Raw genomic sequence first — 8211 nt, forward strand, 5'->3', positions numbered from 1 at the left:
CATCGATCTCCCAAATCTCTCACGTCAGCCTCCAATATGGAAATATTCCCGGAAAACCCCGATACACCGCTTCAGCTGGCGGGCCAAAAGACGTCGAGGGGCTGATGTTAACACTGCGTCACTAGGCATATGAACTTCTACAGAGAAGTCACCGGCTAGGGCGGAAGGTTTCTACAGATCAACGGCCAAGTATTCGGGACCAAGGCGCACCATATGCATTAGTGGATCACGGCTGTGGCTGACCAGCAATGGTTCGACATAGCAGGGAAGGCATATCTCTTCAGCCATGGTTGACATCTGCCTAGGAGAGGGAAACTCCAATATAAAACTTATAGCATGTGGACCTCGCTGTCATCGTCCTGGCTTGCTGGGACATGGCAGATGAACCCCAGGTTTAAAAGGTGAGACCAGTTTGCGCAGGAGGGACCCCGAGTGGCCGAGTGGTCTGAAGCGCTGTCCGTTACGGACAACTGCCATCTCACCTCTGTCTGCGTGGGTTCGAGTCTCGGATTCAGCCAATGTGGGTATGTGAGAAAGCTTGCCAGTAGCTTCTCGTGGGTCGGTGGTTCTTTCCGGGGTTTTCCCGGGTTCTTCCTCCACCACTGATACTGGCCGCCATATATGGCCTATCGTGTGCTGAAAAATGGCGTTAAACCCTACAACAACAACAATAACAAGTTTGCGCAGGCACTCCACCTAAAAGCTCCATTACGCAGGCACGACGAAACTGTCTACTGTTTACTTTCGACTCTATCAAGCCCTGCAGCGATGGGAAAGGGGCGAAAATGAAAGATGAAAGATGTCACTGGAATCCGCAGTCCCAATCCTACACGCAGGCGACTCAGGCCTTTGGCCGTCTGGTGTTGATCCGGACACGACACCATCACCCGGCAACAGCCTGAGTGACCAAGCAGCCTTTTCTAGGGACAACACTGCTTGCTCTGCATGGAGAGGAGCCTAGAAAAGGTGGCCTAACCAAAGTTCGTCTCCTTACCCCCCCCCCCCTTCGGCAGCCAAGGGGCATCTTCCAACGCGGTCGAAACATAACAGAAAAAACAAGGCATGCTCCACCTGCCTTACATTGTGGGAAAAGACTAAAACTGGCTGGAACATCAGAACAATGCTAGACTCAACCGATAGCAACAGATCATAACGACGCTATGCCTTAATCACACACGAACTCTCTCGCCTTGGTGTTGACATTGCTGTGCTTAGCGAAGTCCGCCTTTCAAAGGAGGAAAGTCTGAAAGAACCCTCGACTGGTCAGGAAAACCAAAGACTGAAAAACAACTTTCATGAGTCGGCTTCATTATCAAGGCTCAATCGTCACCAAGTTAACAAACTTTCTCACTGGTCACACTGACCGCATCATGTCCATGCGTCTCCAATTAGGGAACGAACAACACGACACACTCTTTAGTGCATATGCTCCAACACTCCAGGCAGGTCCTTTTGAAAAGGATACATTCTACGCTGACCTGCGCAGATAAAATAATAAACCTGGGAGATTTCAATGCCAGAATGGACCGATACTCAGAAGCCTGGAAAGCCGTTCTTTGGAAACATGGCGTGGGTTGCTGTAGTGACAATTTGCGCCTGCTTCTTGAACTTTGCGCAGAATTACAGCTCACCATCATAAACACCATACTTAAGCAGGAAGACAGCCTGAAAACGACCTGGATGCATCCTAGATCAAAAGACTGGCACCTAATCGATTACATCATAGTTCGCCAAAGGAACTTAAAAGACGTCCTTAATACTAGAGTGATGCCCATTGCAGAGTGCCACGCAAATCATATTCTTATCCGATGCAAGCTCGACTTCCACTTCAAGCCCAGGCCCACACAACAAGGAAGTACCCCGAGAATGAGAATCCAGATCAAGAACCTTTTGTGTGCAGACCTCAAAGCAGAATTTCAAAAGAGCTTGCAGTCTAGACTAGAAGAACCTTATTTTCCGCCAGATCTACCTCTGGAAGAGACATGGAATCACATCAAGGCTGACAGTCAGAAGAAATCCTTGGATTAACCACTAAGAAAAACAAAGACTGGTTTGATGAAAACAACTAAGAAATCCAAGAGGTGCTTCCCAAAAGGAGATGAGCGTACCAAGCTCACCTCGCTCGACCAACCTGTTCTCAGAAGAAAGCAGCCTTCCGACTTATCTGCAGCTCCCTCCAGTACAGACTCCGAGACATACAAAATGAATGTTGGACAATGCTTGCAGAAAGAACACAGCTGTACGCTGACACTGGTGACAAGAAAGGGTTCTGTGAAGCGTTTAAAGCAGTGTATGGTCTTTCCTTCCCAATACAGTGCCCCCTACGGAGTGCAGATGATCAAGAGCTACTCACTGACAGGGAATCTATCATGAACAGCTGGTCAGAGCACTTCCACACTGTGAAGGGACAAATGTCTGGCGATCTATGAAGAACACATTAGTCGAGACCAGAGAACAATTAATTAGATTTATGGGGACAGGCGCGTATCAAATCGCCATACTGCTATGATCGGTAATGTCTTTTCGAAGGTGGGAATTTCATTCTTAATTAAGCATTTGTTTGTACAGCAGCCAGACGGACTATTAGGGACACGATAAACTTTGATTTCATGGTAAAACTGTAACAAATTGAAAATTTCCAGTAACCCGTAGTCGCAACGTAGAAGGTCAAGTTGACCCTAGAAAAAGGCGGCAGATATATTTGATTCTGATTGGTTACGCTTTATAAGGGGCGTGTTTCCCACACTAAATTTCCTAGTTTTAATATCGTCACATCGAAAATTTTAATCAGTCTAAGCTTTTCTACAAGAGAAAACCAGTCAAGAGGACTCCGGGAGAATTTGGAAAGAAATTCTCTCGTAAAAGTGTTGTCGAGAAAAACCGACGAACACATTTGGCGGTAGAAGCGAGGAACGCTGAAAGCTCAAAGGTATTTGTGACAATTCCATGTAATTTGTGATCCCATATATGTAATGCTTTGCTGAATTTATTTACTTATATTTGCATGAATTTAATTTCTACTTTCGTATATCAGTTTGCTTTATGAAGTATAACTGTGTTCGGTTTATTCATAGGAAGTCGTACATTAATCCTCTTTAGATAAGTTTGACCATTTGCTTGAATTTTTCGTCTTGTTTGCATAAGAATTAGGCTCCAAGAATTTCGTGCATTACATTAGTTAATATCATTACGAGAATCCGTGTGAATTCACCGAATTTAGAAGGTGTCATGTATGATTAATGGAGAGTGTGTATTGGCTGAAATGACGTAGAGGCCATGTAATGTATTTCATTTATTCACTTCTGTAAATTGAGGTAGGCTCGGAACCGTTATGCCTCGTGTGGTGTTAATGCGTGATGAATTAGCCATTAAACTAGCTAGGGTCATTATAGGACATGTGGAGCTGACTGATAGCCTTAGCATCTGTTTAGCACCGATAGTAAGATCTGATAACGAGGGGGGAATCATGCAAAAGCCCCTATATCATAAACAACAGAAAATTTAGGTTGTCTCTATTTATATTTCTTTGAAAGAGAGAAAATTGCTCCTGCGACGTATGATGCGACGGATTAATTCTGCGACGTATCCTATGACATGTTAATTCTGAGACGATTTCTGAGACGTATCCTGTGACGTATCTGTGAATCTACGTGCAACGCACAGAGTGAGGACCGAAAGAGGCAAGACCGACCAAAATCGAAAGAACAGCTACAGTGGAAGTGGAGTGAACGAAAAAAAAGGTTATGCAATTGCACAAGGAATTGACTTCGATTGTTCACTCGATCCTATGATGAACTAAATCTATCAGTAAACAGATCGGCTATTTTATTTAAATATATTTGTGTTTTATTTCCTTTACTGTAATTGGGTGAAAATTTTATAGAGCATATTCCTGATTTAATGAATTCTCACAGTTGTTTTATGTAATTGATTAAATTGTTTGTTTACATGTACGGGGGGCTCGTGTTGGTTTGTACTATATATATCTGCTCAGATATCCATCTATTCCACCTATAAGTTTCACCACTTATATTTATATTTATATTTACTCGAACCGGGAAATACTATCGAGGGCGGTCAACCTCTAGATAAAGAAAACCAAATTAAGTGTTACAGCCCCACCCCCTCTTCAGCACTAGCCGTACAGTCCATGAGGCAGCTATTGATCGCATACCACAACAGCTACCAAAGATGGAACTCGATGAGGCACCCACACTGCAATAGACTATAAAAGGTACAGAACAGCTGGAGACTGGAACTGAAAAGGCTGCAGGAAAAGATGGTATCCCACCAGAAATATGGAAGAGTGGAGGCCCAGCATTGCACACCAAACTCCACGAGTTCTTCGTTTGCTGCTGGGAGCGAGGGAAACTTCAACAAGACCTCCAAGATGCAGTCATCATCGCCTTGTACAAAAACAAGGGGGAACAGTCTGACTGCTCAAACTACCGTGGGAAAATTCTGCTCTCCATTGGAAGCAAAATCCTTGCTGGAGTGTTGCAGAAGAACATGCTACAGAAAGTCAACGTGTCTTTAGAGCCAATAGGGGCACAACTGACAGGGTGTTCGTCCTGAGACAGATCCAGGAGAAATGTCGAGAACAAAACAATGGACTGTACATCACATTTGTGGACTTGACGATGACATTTGACACGATGAGCAGAACTGGACTGTGGAAAATCATTGAAAAGCTCGGCTGTCCTCTAAAGTTCCTTAACATAGTCATCCAATTACATGAAGACCAGCTTGGTCAGGTCAGAAACAATAACGATCTGTCACAGACCTTCCCCATTGTAAATGGTGTGAAATAGGGCTGCGTTTTAGCCCCCCCCCCCCCCCCACTATTCTCAGTTTTCTTCAGCATGATGCTCCAAAAAGCAACAGAATACCTTAATGAAGAAGATGGCATCCATATCAGATTTCGCACTGATGGCAACCTCTTCAAATGAAAGCGACTTCATGCCCACACCAAGACCTTGAAAAATCTGATTAGGGAACTTCTCTTTGCAGATGAAACCGCCTTTATTGCGCACACTGAAGCCACTTTACAGCGCGTAACATCCTGCTTTGCAGAAGCTTGCCAGCTCTTTAGACTTCAGGTCAGCATAATGAAAACTGAGGTACTTCACCAGCCCATGGAAGAGTACCGGCCACCAAGCATCTTCATTGACCAGACAGAACTGAATATAGTCCACCAGTTCACCTACCTGGGCTGTGTGGTATCCTCTGATGCCAAGATCGACAAAGAAATAGACAACAGACTGGCTAAAGCAAACAGCGCCTTCATCAGACTCTATAAACGAGTGTGGTACAACGCCAGTCTCAAGAGAGATACAAAGAGCAGCATCTACAGAGCTGTCGTACTGACCACCCCCCTATATGGCGCCGAAACTTGGGTCACCTACATCCGCCACCTCCGCCTCCTTGAACGCTTCTATCAGATCTGCCTCCGCACCATCCTCAACATCCACTAGAGTGACTTCACCACCAACACTGAAGTCCTCAAGCAAGCAGGGATCACCAGCGTTGAGGCCACGCTCATGAAGGTACAGCTACGCTTTGCAGGGCACGTGTCCAGGATGGAGGATCATCACCTGCTAAAGACTGCACTGTATGGTGAGCTTGTCCAATGGCCATCGGGATAGAGGGGCACCTCGAAAGAGATATAAAGACTCCTTGAAAAAGACACTCACCACCTGTGGTACCGATCACCACCAATGGGGATCACAAGCTGCTGACGGTGAAAGTTGGCGACGTACAGTTCACCAGGCCACTGCCACTTTTAAACAAAACATATGTAAAATCTTGGAGGAAAAACTATGGCGAAGAAAAACCGGGAACCATCGACAGCACCCACCACAAGCCAGCAGACATTTCCCTTCAGCCTGTATGGACGGTTGTGCTTGTCACATATTGGGCTCTTCAGCCACCATCGCGCTTGCAATAGATGTGGACATCCCCCTTCCTAAATCTTTGCAAGCGAAGTTAAGCCAACAAGAAAATACCAACATTACAAACATATTATAATATCACATAGGTATTCAAATATAGGAGTGTTTATTTACACAATATATCCACATACAAACGTAAGAGAGGGATACGAGGTTTTTCAGTTTTAGCTGATGAAGAGACATGTTCAAACATACACGAACATACAAAAATCGGCAATTATTTTGAGCAGTATCTCTGTTTTCTAGAAAAATGGATGGCTTTGAAAAATGTGGTTGTGGCTGGTAACCAAAGAAGAGGGCCAACACATGCCACACAGCTTCACTGTTCTTCTCCGCAAACGTCTCCTATTAGATGGGGCATAGCAAACCCCCTCTGTCGATATTCTGGTATCTCCACGTAAACTTCGTGATAGACCACAGAGACCAGATATTTTGGGTTGAACAGCATACTGCTAACAATGGTGGATGATTCAACAGTGGCACACATCTTTTTGTCTTGTCTTGAGAATAGGCGACAACGGGACAAAACGCCTATGTATGTATGTATGTATGTATGTATGTATGTATGTATGTATGTATGTATGCATGTATGTGTGTGTGTGTGTGTGTGTGTGTGTGTGTGTGTGTGTGTGTGTGTGTGTGTGTGTGTGTGTGTGAACGCACGTATGTATGTATATAAGTCATTCAGTCAAGGCGTTGTCTTTCTTGCAATCAGTAAATATCGGATTTACGACTTAATTTTTTAAACAGATGCGCATCAGTGTTTCTACCATTGGACTGAACAGTTAAAGTTCTATAACCATTACTGAAGTGAAGACAATGTATTAGTGTGTGCATGCCACATACTTTATTTCAGCTTAGAAGAGACTTTCACAATCCAAGACCACCGGTCATACTCTAACATCTATCTTTTTACATCAGATTTGTATTACGTGATTAAAACTAGTTATACTCGCACAAAAAGGATAAAAAATTATCAAGCGTAAAGAAGATATAATAATTTAATTACTCGAATTAGAAGTATTCAACGCTGTTACTTCCCCTTAGTTACGATTTCTTACCTATAGAGGACGTCAACCGGAAATGACCTACATTTATTCCCACAAGACGAAGTACATGCTTCCTGCTGTCGAAAAATATAGCACAATAAACTATGGAGAGGGACCATTTAGATGAAACTATTGAAAACTAATGTACTGTGTTCATGCTTATATCGATATTCTTGCACGATGCAATAGATTGTGTCGATTTCAAAACTGTTCAATTCTTTCAATTTATTTAAAAAATTCCCGAAAATACAGTTAAAAAGGAATCAGTGGTGACTTCCTTATGTCGGCGAAGTTTGTAAAAAAAAAGAAAAGAAATCGGCACCCTTAAAAGAATCCGAAAGGAACCAAACTTGGCTTACTTTTTTGACCGATCCAGTCAGTTTCCGGTGGTTGACTTGCTTCATTATTAAATAACCTTTGTATTTGAAATCCTGTTGGTAAGTTTAAGCAATGAGTTTATTGCTCGCTGCCTTTTGTGTTTTTTGCTTCTGTTTGTTTGCCATATGTAATCATACTTGATATTCGTAGGGTAAATTTTATATACGGCAATAACTTGCTTTAATAACACTTTTGTAACCCATGCTAGCGAAAAGATTATCATTTGTACTCATAATGAATCTATTTTCAAATAATGATTTTTATTTGCGAGATACCGTCGTATAGTTAACCTGGATACAATACAATCTTGGTCATCTTGCACCATATAACGCATCATGCTGTGCTGCAGGGAGGGTGAATATACCTCTTTTTGGAAGAGTCTTCTTTGAAAATAAAACTTCATACGAAAAATGAAAAATATAAGGTCAATAACGCTAAACCGAAGCCTTTAACTTAAAACCGAGAGTTTCTGTAATTGGGTTAGCTCATTTTGTTACTTCATCTTTGTCGTTCGTGTGTTCAAATTTGTATGCGTGTTCGTTTACCCTTCGGACTTTCATTGTTGAGTAAGACTCAAAGTAAAAGTAACCAAGGCGACTTATCTAAATATGGAACCCTTGATGAGTTCAAGGATGAACTCTATTATCTTTTGAGTCTTGCAAATGTGGACCAAAATTAAGTCGTTTTTCAAGATAAACAAGGACGATTAAAGACGAGCAATATCCTGTTGATAGATATTATTCTGCGGGTTCCAGATGTAACGGAAGATAATTTAGTGGTGTTTTCTAAAAACAGTACAATTAAAAAATCAGAGGAATCAGTTTTATCAATCA

Source organism: Sinohyriopsis cumingii, chromosome 3, assembly GCF_028554795.1.
Source record: "Sinohyriopsis cumingii isolate HCF-2022 chromosome 3, ASM2855479v2, whole genome shotgun sequence".
Classification (NCBI taxonomy): domain Eukaryota; kingdom Metazoa; phylum Mollusca; class Bivalvia; order Unionida; family Unionidae; genus Sinohyriopsis; species Sinohyriopsis cumingii.